This window comes from Athene cunicularia (assembly GCF_003259725.1).
Source record: "Athene cunicularia isolate RWA chromosome 1 unlocalized genomic scaffold, athCun1 chr1_part2, whole genome shotgun sequence".
Lineage (NCBI taxonomy): Eukaryota > Metazoa > Chordata > Aves > Strigiformes > Strigidae > Athene > Athene cunicularia.
The window spans coordinates 68,811,350-68,826,084 of record NW_020799092.1 but is presented as its reverse complement, the minus strand read 5'-3'; the positions used below and the strand labels follow the sequence as shown (position 1 = coordinate 68,826,084).

General features: G+C 42.1%; 1 long non-coding RNA gene across 1 annotated transcript in view; it reads left to right on the top strand.

Moving 5' to 3' along the window:
- The first annotated feature begins 3,221 nt into the window (after positions 1-3,221).
- LOC113491587 overlaps positions 3,222-14,735 on the top strand; it is an 87,074-nt gene continuing 75,560 nt past the window's right edge. Inside the window, exon 1 of the long non-coding RNA XR_003400439.1 lies at positions 3,222-3,331. This is a non-coding gene — a long non-coding RNA (uncharacterized LOC113491587). The remainder of the gene's footprint in view (positions 3,332-14,735) is intronic.

The window sequence follows — 14,735 nt, the reverse complement described above, 5'->3', positions numbered from 1 at the left end:
AATAAAGCTATTATTTTTAGGAAGTACTAAAAACATATGTCTGATGTGCTATGTAATAAAAAACCACAGAGATGTCAGTATTTGCTAATTATTCTTGCACAGTTAGCAGAAAAATCCCACATCAGTAGATCATTACCTAAGCATTGAGCTTCCTCTCATTTTAAGGACAATTAATAAAAGTAAACTGGCTTTGGTAGATGCTGTTATACATATAGTAAATCAAACTTTTGTCAACAGTTATCTGGGTAAATGTGGGCATTTTAACAAACATCGGAAGTATGCAGATTTGCTGCATCATTTTGGTGGACTCCCTTGCAAGTGTGAGGGCAATGCTTATGCGTTGACTGCAAGAAATAAGCTGTTTGGAAGTGTGTGTAACCAGGCCCAAGAAAGCAAATTACTATACAGTTTGTCTCTAAAATCTTTGGAAGATCTTATGAAATTGTGTAAATGAGTTAAGGCAGGTAATAGGCAACTTAAAATTTGCCCAACCTGCATGTTCTGAGTAAATCAGTCCTTATCTAATTGTCCTTGTTTCTAAGCCTAATTGTCCTTGAAAGTATTATAAGGTGTTATATTTTCACATAAATGAACAGCTCAGACAGAATTTGTCAAATGCCTTAGGTGCAGCTTCTATTCTACATCAGATGATTTCTGCAGATGTGCTTTCAAGGCATTGTCTACAGCAATTGTGTAGCTGTCAAAAGGAAACTACCATTCCTGAGCTCTGTTTTCACATCTCTCCTCTCGTATTTCATCATATCGATTCAGTGCAGGTGTGGGTTTGTTTTGAGGGCATTAGAGGTATGTAAAATGACAGCACTTACGCTTGTCCAGAAAACACAAGAACTTGTTGCAATTCCCACAGCAATGGCAACTGTTGGTTGCACAAGCGACTCCATGTATGAACTGTACTTTCCAAATAGAGGTCTGACTCAATAACCATTTAAAAGGGTGAAAGACGCACAATGTGTTATTTTCAGTTAGCACATATACTTCCAATGTAGAGCACAGTGCACCAATACAATATTAAGACTTATAAAAGATGGCTTAGGATCCATTGGATCTCATCAGCCATACTAAGGTAGAAGGGCTAATGCTGGAAATATAGTTGTTTCCAAGTTAGAAAAGACAGTACAGACAATTACTGAAAGCTTATGGTTTTTCTGATTCTCCTAAATGCAATAAAAACTGAGGAATTAACCCATTCAACACAATCTTTATTTTTAGATTTTTCTTCTTTTACTTAATTTTTATATCCTATCCTCCCCTACTGAAGATGCCCGTATGCCATTGCGCTGGCTAGTGCTACACACGTTGTTTGCTTCAGTGAAGCCAATGAGTCCCTCAGCATGACCAAGGGCTGCAGTTATGTGTAGCTGTGCACTACTCCTTGCCTAAAGTTCAGGTTGGATGAGACCTCTGGAGACCACCTGGTCCATCACTCAGGGTTTCCCAGGGAAAGACATTGTCCCAAAGCAACTGGCAAGGTACAAGACATGCCTTTGCTGCGTGCCTTCTGCTGTGCCCAGTGACAGTTCCTTCAGGCCGTGGGAAGCCAGGTCCTATGCAGAAGTACATTGTGTCCAGTCCTATGCAACTGGCACATTGGGGTGTTTTCTCAGCGCATAGATTTTCTCAGCTAATGACTCAGTGGGGAGAGACCATGTTAGTGAAGATTCAGTGTATGGTTTTGCTTTTTTGTGTGTGTTTCTGTGATGAGGCATCACCACCTCAGGACACATGGTATCCTCTCAGGGGCAGAAGCCTGGTGCTGTGTCCCTGTCGTGGTACCCTCCACTGCCAGGCACACGCTCCAGCAGGAAGAGGGACAAACAACCGCCAAGGAGGCTGCTCCCCAGTGGCCACAGGACACGTGGGCTGAAGAGCAAGTCTTGTGCCAGCCCAGGGCTGTAGCCAAACCTGGGCTGCTAGGATGCTGGGGCAAGGGCTGTGACCATGCTCCAGAACCCAGCAGGGGCCACACTTGAGGTCTTGCACCAGAGCTCACGTGTACCACCCAAGGTGCGGTGGCTGGGTACAGGTAGCTGTGCGTGCTCAGCCCTCACCCTGGCACCATCCAGGCAGGGAATGTCACAGCAACTGCTGGCCAGTGGGCAAGACTGATTCTGCTTCAGGTGATGGAGCACATTACTTTTGAAAAAACAAATGTCACACCATTTTGCCTGCGTCACAAGAGCCATGTTGGCCCATGACACTACCTGCTATCCCACAACAGAGCAGTTTCTCTGGGAACCATGGGTTAAAGCAAATTTCTGCAACTTAAAAATTAAGTTCAGCTTTTTAGCAGTCACATAGGCTGATGGATGAGCACCTGAATACCTATCCTTTGCTGCTGTCCCTGTCACAGTACAGCTGCCCCTACCCAGAGGCTTTCCATGCAGGTAGAGGATTTTAATTTCTCTTAGTGTTAAAAGGATCAGTGCTTTTTTGTTTTTGAGATGTCATGTGGTGATTCCTCAAGTAAACCAGATCAGAAGGTGACAGCAATGTTGACGGCTTATTTTTCTGTGCAGAACAATGTTATTACTTGTGTTTTTAAGGAGCATAAACCTTATGCATAAAGCATATTTCAGTTAAAGGGGTACTGCCAACTGATAAAAAAGAACCCCAACCTTGCTATTACCTATGTATGTTACAAGCACTTAGATTACCAAAAATTATTTCCAAGAGTTGTTTCCTCTGTTTTTCTCTGGTTTGTTTGCCTACACCATTTGATAGTAATCCAGTGTTTCGTTTGAATATCCAGGTTATTATAATTGTGTGAGCCTTTCATATTACAAAGAAGAAATCAATCTCACCAGGAAAATGTGATTGTACTGGCACAAAAACTTGCCAGGAATTCAGGATTTAGCTTTTTTTTTTTTAAGCAAGGTGCACAACTGATGTTGTATCCTAGGTTTTTATATTAAATACCTAATCACAGCACATAATTCTGTGACTTGTTTTTAAGTAACCTAGCTTTGAAGCTCAGGATGAAAAAGTGTGTTTCTTTAATGATAACTGTAGGTTCTCATCAAAACAAAAGTTTGGTCTCATTATCCCATTGTTCTCCTTTTCTTTTTTCTCCAAGCTGCCTGTCTCGTCCTGGGTTGTATGATTTTTCCTGATGGCTGGGATTCAGATGAGGTAAAACGGATGTGTGGTGAAAAGACAGACAAGTACACGCTGGGGGCTTGTTCAGTCCGCTGGGCATATATCCTGGCAATTATTGGAATCTTGGATGCCCTGATCCTCTCATTTCTGGCATTTGTGCTTGGCAACAGACAAGACAGCTTGCTAGCAGAGGAGCTCAAGTTGGAAAACAAAGGTAGGACTGCTTTAGAAACACTATTATTGGGTGGCCTTGAGGGCAATTGCTTAAAACCAATGATCAGTTTAATTTTATCTTATTCTTAAAAGTTGGCATGCTGGCTTGCTTCCTAAATTGCTGGGAAAGAAGAAATGCAAGGGGCAGAGGAAGTTTTGTTTTTCAGCCTCCAAAATCTAAGAAAGATCGAAATTGCCATAATTACCACACTATGCATGATTTACCCTTAACAGTTTTTAGAGGTGGTTGAGATGTTTCTGTGTTACCCACTTGCACATTATTTCATTAGCATTTAATTTCACTATCTCCATCTTTTTCTGTATCTCATGCAAGATTTGTACATTTGGTTCCTTTAGGATTTTGCACTGTAATGCAAATAGCTGTAATATGGCATATGTGTTAGCACAGTACACAGTAAGGGGGAAGTATTGACTTGGGAGGTTGGCAATGAGCTATGTAATGAGCCCGCCTATACAGCGAGGCACCAGTGGACTGAGGATCAGAGCCAGGAATGAAGAATAATCCTAGTTCTTGTTTGATTGTGTTGCTTTGAGCTCATTAGTCAGCTCACAGGTATCTAGGAGGCTGTAGTAACTGAATATTCATGCAGTGGGTTGGGGATAAAACATATTTCTAGATTAAGAACCTGAAACTGGCTCAGGCCAGTAGTTTGTCATGCAGTTGTGAGAGGAGAGATGCTGTTCAGTGAGTGTGTGCAAGCCCGGCTGATTTCTGCAGCCCCTTCCCGTTGTGCTCTCCCAGTAGCCACAGCTGTGTAGCTGATGTGATAGATAACCACAGAGGGCATGTCCCTGCCTTGTCTCTTTAATAGGCCTGTTGTCCCTGGATCTGTCTAATCCCTTCTGAACCTGATGATAGTCTGCTTCTACAGCACCAACTGGCAGCAAGTTCCTGAAGCTCACTACTGACTGCTAAAGAAGTACTTTCTTTTATCTGTTTCAAATCGATCCCCTACTAGTTTCACCGAGTGTCCCCTAGTGCAGGATTCTGCATTCAGATCATCTACCACCTTTGTAGTTTTGTAGGTTGCTTCTAATAATAGCAAAGATATTAGGAGTCCTTCACCACTGAATTGGAAATCAAAAGCTGCTTGGCAGCCTGTGTTGTACAAAAATAGCTGGCCTCAGTCCTACTCCAGAAGGACCATTATCTATATCTGAAAGCACCAGCACACTGGCCCCAGCTTGCTGAATTGCAGACAGTCAGCACACTCAGCCCAAAGATAAATGGACTCGAAGATTGAACTTCACATACGATTCCAGACGTGGTTATATCCTACTAATGTGGTGGGTTAAGGAAAGTGTATGTTGCTTGCAATTGCATGTGTACATCTGCTCTGCAGGTAAAATGAGGGCATCAGTTTCAGGGACTGTCTCTGTGGCCCTTTTCTGTAAGGATAATATTCATCTGCATTTGAAAATTAAAATACTTCTCAGAAGGGCATTCACAGCTATGCCACAAGTGCTTTTGGCATCAGCACTGTGTCTGATTTGTCTATACCATACAGAGCTCATGAACCAAACAACTATTTGTATCAAAGAACCTCATCTGTTTTGGCACCTTATGAGCAAGAAACAGCTTCTGGAGACTCATCACCTCTCACATCGCTGGCAGAAGCTCCTGCCAGAACATTTGGTCCTCAGCATGTCGGACAAAATCATTCAGCAGCTCATTTTCCTTGGATTAAGCACAGAAATGTACCACACCACCAGCCTCAAGGCAAACCAGAACTCCACAAAAAGGTATCCAACCCACTTTGTCCTTCACAGTCGAGCCTAATGTTCACGACTTTTGAAACTGAATTTCAAATGAAAAGGAGGGAGCCTGTCTTCTGAAAAGAACATCTTCTCCCCACTCTTCACAAAAAGCTTCTGCTAAACAGGTCAAGTCTAAATAGCCCTGCAGCCTTCCCCACCTGCATGTGTTGCCACGGGGCACAGCTGCAGCCACAGTAGAGTCCCAGGAGAACACAGTGGGAGCATGGGTGGACACCACCACCCCTGTCAGTGTTGGGGACATGGCAGGTACTAGTGCCAGCAGAGTACCAGCTCTCCACTGGCCAGAAATTGCCTTCTTCTAGCCTTTTGGATGGCAGGAAAGCCTGCCTGCATCCTAGTGAGCAAACATCCTACTGAGACAACAAGGCACGAGCACTTCATTCCCTCTTATGGTCTCTGATCTCTGTACAAGATGGACTGCAGCTTACTGTCTCCCATGCTGTGCTGATGCAGCAGGGGTTTGGGGCATGGTCCCTGCAGACCAGGGAGGGGTTTCTGCCCAAAAGGCTGTACTCTAAAGCAGGCACTGAGATGTGTAGGTAATAAGCATTTTTGCAACTAGCATTCATTTGACTGAAGATGCTGCCCACGGTGTTTAGGAGGAAGATTTTGGGTTCATATGGCCAGGATTGAGAAGCAGGTTTTGTAATCCTGGCAGTCACTGGCTGCATGCTCAGGTGACTGAGCTGGGGCAGTGGTCTGTGGTTAGAGAGGGCGTTAATTACTTCCACCATAATGATGAAGAAGCTGGTAGAAGATTAGGGCCAATACTTATCCTTGAGTTGGCACCAACCAACCTCCCATCTGTACCCCTGGCACACTACACATGCATGAGGGCTCTGACACCCCATAAACTGCATCCCCCCATGGCCTCTTCTGGGTTAAGAGATACTGGAGGAATACTAACCAGCATTAGTACACATGTAAAGTATCCATGAGTCTCTTGGAAACGGTCAGGGTGCTAAAATACTGAAATATGCAAGTATCACTAGCATGCCTCCCATATAGACAAGACGAGACTAAGGATATAGGCATTCCCATCCTCAGCCTCCCTAGCTACTCTGACAATGTGAAGTCAAAGCCCTCATAACAAGCAGCCATGAATATGAATATGAAGCACCCCTCATCCTCACCTATAAGAGCTCTGCCTCCAGATTTGCACTGGCTCCTGCTTCTAGATTAGCCGGTGTGGATGAGGAGCATACTCAAGGAGGAGTCCCTGGGCTGCTGCTGTCTTCCAAGGAGCAAAAGATGTGGCCTGATGGTCAGGGCTATCCTTCAGGTGGGAGCCCAGGGACTCCTTCCCCTTAGTGGTGGTGATGTCTTCTGGTCACAAGCCTGGACATCCCAAAGGCTGTGATAAGCAAGGTGTCCACTTAAAGGGACAGTCATGGCCCCATCGTGGCTTTCTGGGAGAATGCACCTGGGGAGCAACCATAACTACCTGAGAGGAACCTCTGCTTGCCCTGTCAGCTCTTCTCTGCTGCTGGGGCTTTGTCCCACGCATGTAGATGTGATTATGTGGTAGCTCAGCAGAGGGGAAGAGACAGTAAGTTAAGTGTCACAGTAGTGTCCTTTATGTGGAAAAACCTTCAAGAACAAGAAATTATCAGGCAATGATCAGACAGCTGGGCAGCTGTTTTCTTAATCAGGTAGTAGTTCTGTCTGGAGGCTTCATTGCAGATCAGCTCCCACAAGCTCCTTAATGAGAGTCTGCAGTGGCTCTGTGAGCACCTGGTTCCACAGCTGTTTCTGAGCATTGGTGACAAGGAAACAGTTAAAAGTATATGAAATGCAACAGGGGGGTAAAAAGGTGAGAAAATTAGAGAAAAAGAGAAAGCTGTACCTCTCCATAGACTTGCCATGCTGAATTGTCCACCTGCTCTTTGCTTTTCATGACTAGGGTTCTGTATATCTACATAGATTAATGAATGCTTGTAAATAAGGAATTTGAGTATTGAAATTATTCATGGCAGAAGACAGCCATATTTTTGCTGTAAAAGAAAGTTTCTTTTTTCACTACATGATAAAAATAGTGCTAACTCATTTCTTATTTGCTTAGTTCTGAAAGTAAACTACAATGCAGGTTTCATGTCTGGGAAATATAACGCAAGTTTAGCAGACTTTCTTCAGGTTTTTTGATGCAGTTTCCTAATCATGCAAATTTTACACAACAATCTGTATCTTTTTCATTTAAAAAACTGCCTTTTGAAGAAAAAAAGTATTTCTAAAAAGGCTTTCACATTATCTTTATGTCATTAGCAAAAGGACAGGAGACAACAGTATTATGTGTTTTTCTTTAATTTATAGGTACTAATGGTAATGACTTAAAGGCCTGTATGTTATTAAACTAATGGCATGCAGGGTGATAACAAAAATAGTCAGAATTCATCTTAGCTTTGAGCTTCACCTACACTATTTCAAGTGAGCCATCAACATCAGGCATAAACCTTTGCTGTGTAATGACATACTTTAACAATTTGAACTCTAATGTCTTAATGACATAAAATTAAAGTTCTGGCCAAAGGCTAAAAAGACCAAATGAGAAGTTTCCAAAATAAATTGAGAGTGCAAGGCAATTACTTTTTAATATGGTCTGCATTATGAGTGATAAATACAAGAGCATTCAGAAGAAACTATACTGTTAAGTAATATCAGTCAGAGCAGGTGCGTGATCCACTTTGTGGACAGCTGTGGCTTTTCTGATTGGATAGAACAGCTTCAAAAAGGTGTTTAACATTTGATTCATCTTTGGGGCTCATATGGTCACAGATAAGCAATTTGCACTAAAGATCTTCCAGAGTTACAAGCCTAATGCTGAAAGAGATAAAAGGAGCCGGGAGCTAGATAAGTTTGAAGGATTCATCTACATTGCAGTGATTACAACTCATACAGACTCAAACCACACCACATCGCTTTCAGCAGCCAGGTTGCAGGAAGGTTGTCACAGAGCTCAGTGCACGATGCCCAACCAAGGACTTACTGGTTGGTTGACACTTACACCCTCATTATTTTCCATACTAGTGCTGTCAGATCCTGATCCAGGTTGTTGAAGACTGGCTCTGTACATCTGCATGAGCTGCAGTCATTGCAGCATACACAGTTAAAGACAGAAGCTAAAGGGAAGTTTTTTCTTGGTGACCAAGCAGTTTCCTGTAAAAGAAAAAAATAGTCTTGCACAGAGATTTGTACACCTTTGGCTAGAGAATTGTCTTCTGTAAACAGGAATAGCCTACCCACATGATTGCTGCTGCAACAGAAAACCATCTGCAAAAGGTCTAGTATGTGAAGCTGAGTGACAGGAGGCTAGCGGTGCACTTGTCCCACCGAGGGACAACATGACAGAGTGCGCATCAGCTGTCATTCTTCAAAGGAAAATAGCTCAGGACACAGTGCATGTACAAACTGCTGCAAAATTGCAAAGCCGTGCTTATTAGCGTGTAGTTCTCATGGCATACACTCACAAATATTCAGGCTAACTTGTTCAAAGTTATGTGACTAAACACGAATATTGATACCTGATTTAAGTTTTCACACATAACTGCAATGTGTAAAAAAAATTGCCAACAGCCCTGGTAGTAGTAAAGAGTACAAATCCAGTCAGAACACCATGTATACCCCTGTATACCCATGTTCTCTATCCAATAAAATTATGTAGTCCCTTTATTGTAGAGTCATGTACCCCTGACTCCCCCTGATACAGAAAAAGTCAGTGTATGCACCTTTTTATTTCAGTTAGCATGTACTTTTCAAAAATAAAATGCACAATTTCTGTTACTCTCTTCCCTTTTTTAGACTGGTATTTCTCTCCATGTCTGCTAGTTTCCTCCCATCGTTCCTTCCTACAGAGTTCAAGCGTTATCCACTTCAGCCTCTTGCTGCTTCAGTGTGTGGCTCCATGTTCAAAGCACTTAGGGTGACTTTGAACTCAAAACCAACTTGGCCACTTGAATTTCCATTTGAGAAGGGAAATGTGGAAGAAGCTCATGGAGGAGTGATCTGTGGTGGATTGCTGTAGACCGCCTACCACATGCATTTGCCAGGCTGCAGCTGGCCAGAGGAAGCTGGAACTATGTCAAAAGGTTTATGCTCCTGCCCCAGAGAAGTATTTAGTCACCCTGCTTTCTAGAGGCAAAATCAGGCTCTTCTTTGAAGCCCACAGCCAGAGGTTCCAGGTTGGGAATTCCTCAGCCTCATTTCTAGCTTCAAAACATGATTCTCTGCCATGTCAGCCAAGAACAAAGTCTTGTCACAGCTGTGAAGAGTTCACATGTTCTCTCTCAGCTTCAGCTGACAAGTGCTTAATCTAACATATCATCACTGCAGTTAGCTCCAGTTGTTAATTTCTTTGTTTAATTACAACCTATTTTCCTTCAGGTATCACCTCCACAATGAGCTATAAGGAGCTCTGAGTATAAGAACAGTAGGCAAATAGTACAGGATATATTTAATCTAGAAGCCAACCTAACAAAATTTTTTTTTAAAGTTTTTTCCCCAACACTTCCTGCTTTAGATAATGACAACCATTAAGCTGTGATTTCAGCTATATAAATTACGTTTTTAAAAGAGAAACTATAAAGATAAGCATGGAGATTTCATTCTCATGGAATCAGAGGGAACTTCTTCATCTCTCCAGGTCGAGGATTTGCATAGCCCTGCTATGGGATCTACACCCAAGGTATTAACTTTCATCCAAGGACTGTATGAACAGTCACTGGATCCAAATGCAGGATTTCCCTTTGCAGAGCCTTAATGTCATGCACTCTCTTGCCCAGTGTGTATTGAATTCTGTCACACAAAACAGAACTGCTCCAGCATGAGGATTTTTGGCCCCTCTCCTCCACAGCAGTCTACAGTGCAGGACACTGTTGCTGGAGGTCAGAGATGGAAGTCTGAGAACCTCCGACTTGAGGAGGGAACCTCCTTAAACTAAGGCAGGCAGAAAGTCTTTTCAAGGTTTTAGCAGAAACTGAGGGGAAGAAACTGGAAGTGAGACAGTGTCATGGTTTAAGCCCAGCCAGCAGCTAAGCAGTGAGTGGCCGCTCGCTCCTGCCCTGGGGATGGGGAGGAAGAGTCAGAAGAAAAAGGTAAAACCTCATGGGCTTAGATAAGGACAGTTTAATAGGACAACACAAGGGCAAAGTAGTAATACCAATACTAATAAAATATTGTATAAAGCGAGTGATGCACCATGCAATTGCCCACCACCTGGAACCCAATGCTCAACCTGAGCTGTAATCCCTCCTCCCCCTGGTTATTTTCCCCAGTTATATACTGAACATGATGTCATATGGTATTGAATATCCCCATTGTCTAGTTCGGGTCAGCTGTCCTGGCTGTCCCCTGTCCCAGCTTCTTGTGAACATTAACTCTATCTCAGCCAAACCCAGGACAGACCAGAAGTCAAGGTTCTTTAATACAGACTTAGAAGACACTTCCAGGTCTTCCTTTTGAAAATGTCTACTTTTGTGTTTATGGGCATGTGAGAAGACCATGCATATGCATGTGAAAAGCTACTTAGATCTTTCTACTGCTGTTGAGAGGTGTTCAGATTAGCTGAGTTTGATTCCTGGTTCTCTTACTGAGCTTGGAACTGTCATTCAATTTCTCAATCTTTTAAATGGTGGGGAATGAGACTGACTTTGTTGATAAGGCATGTTGTGATTCAGCAGTGGAAGGTGAATTAGAAAAGCTAAATAGTGGTGGAATTATTATTAAAGTATGTATTCTGAGACAGCCTTAATAAAAGTATTTTTTCAGGGAACTACTTTACTGGCACCCTAGATGATGATACTCTAGGGGGAGGCAAGTGAGGCATCAAAACTAGAAGTTGAAAGCTGATTAAAATACCTTATTAAATAAAGGTCAATCTCGCAATAGTGCTGATTGATATATCAGCTGATCCAACAGTTCCATTCCAGCTCTACTTTCTGTAATGAGAAAGTAAAATTAGTCTTAAGCATATGCATTAATTACTCAGCTGAAGAAGTTTGAGACCATGAATAAAGAATCCCAGTTCCCCACTGATTAAGAAAGTAAAACCATGGTGAACTGCTTTCTGTCTCACAGAAAGGGATCCCACTTGTTACACTCTGTAAAGAGTCTCATACAATAGCTCGGTTATAGAAATTATCATTCCATTTAATGAGCTCATGATATGAAGGACCAAGTATGGGGACTTAAAGTCATGCTGGTAGCAAAAAACTAGGCAGCCTCAGAAAAACCCACTTCTTAAATAGTATAGGGGATTCAATGCATTGTATGGGCTCTGTGCTCAGCTGAAAAATTCTGTAGGGCAGCAAGGCATCGAGGGGTTGAACATTACAAAGTGGAGTGATATGATGCGTGAGAATGGGGGATGAAGTCATTAGAAAGTGATATCACAGTGTAAAACAAATCTCCAGGCTGGTCAAGAAAAGTCCATACAAAGCCTGGACAGATCTGTGTTGTTAACTTAAAACGAAGCCTATGGCCTGTTACAAGCAATACCATATTTACTGAGCTAGAAAGTGGCAAGTCTGGCTGTGCTATCACTAGGAGTTGCATTAAAAATGGTGTTTTGAAGCTTGGAAAAAAAAATCAGAGATATTTCACAATACATAAATACATAGAAGGGAAGTAGCTGGCACATATTTCGTTCTGTGTAGGGGTAGTCACACAAAGATTATCATACCCCACCATCCACACCTTCTTCCCTTACTGATAGAAACCACATTTTCAGCAGAGAATAGGAGAGCTCATGACTCAGCTGTTCTTGCATAAATGTTTTTGGGCAAAGTGTTAATGTAGACTAAAATATCAAGGCAGGTTTGTGCCAAGAAACTGGACTGTGACTGGGAACAGCTAATCTATAAGGACTTTGCTGCTGCCCAGTCCAGCCCACCATTTCAGAGAGTTGCTCTAGCTGTCCGTATGTTCACACCAGCACTAATGTCTAGTCCTCACACACAGCCTGTAGAACTGAGATGTAATTGTTCCTTGTTAAAGTAAGTTCCAGCAATTTTCCTGGAAATCTTTCTCATGATTTACAAACTTATTAGTTTCATTATCTCATTTCCACTGTGAAATTGTTTTGACTCTTCTTCAGCAGTTTCATAAATCCAGGATCATTTTCTATCTGCAAACAAAACATCTGGAAAAAAAAATGCAGGTAGCCTCTGCTTTACTGGGCATAGGGTCAACGGAAACAAAAATGATATTGTCAGAAGCTTTAGAATAAAGAAGCTATCAAAAAAATCCAAAGGAAAACAAGGAAAACAGCCCCGGTTTCCAAAGTTATACCCAATAAGACATAGGAGTCATACCTAATGAGGTATTTGAGATATCTGGCTTTCTGTAGTAGTCCAAGTAGTCCAAGACTACTTAACTACAGTAACAAGGAAAAGTAGTGTTTGGTGCTGGCAGCTTTTCTCTGTTTACCCAGTCATTATTATATTGCTTTACTCTAGAACCTTGAAACTGTTCCTGTTATTTCTGGACTACTTCCAGAGTTGATCTGCACTTTCTGTTGAGTCCCTTATCTTCTGCTGAACGATAAGCTTGGTGGACTCCAGTTTGTTGTTCCACTGACCTCTCCCTGGATGCCTGGGACAGGGCCAGACTAGGACACCCACATATTTTAGTTCCTTGGCTCTGGGATGGCCCTACCAGGCCCAGGTTTGCTGTGGCTGAATGTTAGGGTTCTGCTCTTGCTGGCCAAGATCTGTGTCTGTTGATTTTGATATGTCTACTGATACCACAAAACAGCAGTGGAAGAGGAAACAGATGTGATCTTCATGAATAACATTGCACTCAGGATTGCTATAGGTGTGTACTAACTTCATTTGCTAGAAATGAACACAATAGATAACAAGTGAAATTACAGTTCAAAGATGTTTTGCCTAACTCTTGTACTGGAGGATATTTTTTTTTCTTAATTCATGTTTTTAAATGAAGTAAATGAAGTTTCTCGTAGCACATGGTCCATGTTATTAGGTTTAGTCTTTCAGGCATTTGACATGCAAGCATTCCAGCTGTCAGAAATATTTTTATGCACCTACTTCAGGAGCATTTAGCATGAAATGTACTCCACAGACATGATAAAACTGAAAATAGAGGTTTAGTTGCAATCCTGTTTGACTAAATGTATTTACAACACCACAGCACATTTGATTTTATGAACAACCTTCCCCTTAGTTTTGTAAAGGGGAAAATTTTCAGGATCATAACGAGCTAGCATGAGGACGTCATTGCACAAAATTACTCATCTCAAAATGCTCTTTCATCTCAAAGCACTTTGTACCCTTTTAGATGGCAGCATTTGACACAAGACAGACCGTTTCTCAGGTTCCTGCATGCTATTTCCCTCAGCTCCTGCCTTCTGATGTTCCCAAAAGATTCTCTCCTAATCACCGAGTGTATTGTTGCTGCCTGGTATGTGCACACTGAATCCAAAACTCTGAAACCAAAACTGCTCTTCATATAACTCCATGTCTGATAAGAGGCTGAAACAATCAGCATGATCATTTAAACTACTCCTATCTATCACACAGGCTGTAGGATGGCCTGAGTCCTCTGCAGTTTATCAACACTACATAATCAGAGCTGAACACTCTTCCAGGAGTGGTTGTGACTCTGCCATACCCAGAGGTGTTATAACCCCTCTGCTTCTCAGAGTTTCCTTGTCTGCAGTTGAGAGATTCTGTAGCCCTATTGTCTGCCAGCACATCTCCAGCTCGTGTTCAGCTGACTTTCCACATGCTCTCTGTCAGTCTGAGGTTACGTTTCTTGCTCCTTGACATATCACTTTGCGTCAGGCCATGCTTATAGAATGAGCCATTTGCTAACACACATGAAGACTTCTTTGGTCCTCTTCACCGCAGCAGCTGAGAGAGAGAAAAAATGGGCGTTGCCACTGCTTCCAGCAATCTGGAGAAAATCCAGATTTTGCAGGTCTGTCTCCTCCTTCTTCCTCACTAGAAGGAGATGAAAAGACATGAAGGAGACCAGGAGCCACCTTCTTTCTTTTCTACATGTGCACTGAATTCAGACACAAAAGCATCCAAGCATAAGCCCTGTTCTGTGAACTAACAGTGTTGGGGCACTTTATGCCTCCCTATGACTTTGTTTGCTTTCCTTCCCCATTCTTCCAAGGGATTCATAATCTTTCACTGCACTTGAACAGTCCAGTCAGTAAAGGTATATTTTTACAGAATATTCCTCACTGGCTGGTATAGCTGAAAACCCTGAATGCCTGCTGTAGGGTCTAATAGGTGGACAACCATCTTGAAATACTGAATAAATCCACCAGCGTTGCTATCAGCAGTGAAGTGCAAAGGTAGATAATTTCTTGCTTCCTAGTTCAGCTGTACTTTTTACATTTCTACCACAATAATATATGTGAAAGATAAGTGCACATCGGATAAGAATTGAGAAAAATAGGGGTGTTATGTAAATGCCTGCTAAAATGGATGCATCTGGAATCTCTGCAGAGTACAATAGTTCAGTTATTTAGTGGTTACTTGAAAAAGAGTAATTCAGAAACCAAATTAGATTGGCATAGCTAAAATGAACTCATTTTATACAAAATGTTTACTACTTTTCTTTTTCTTTTTAAGTAGACTATT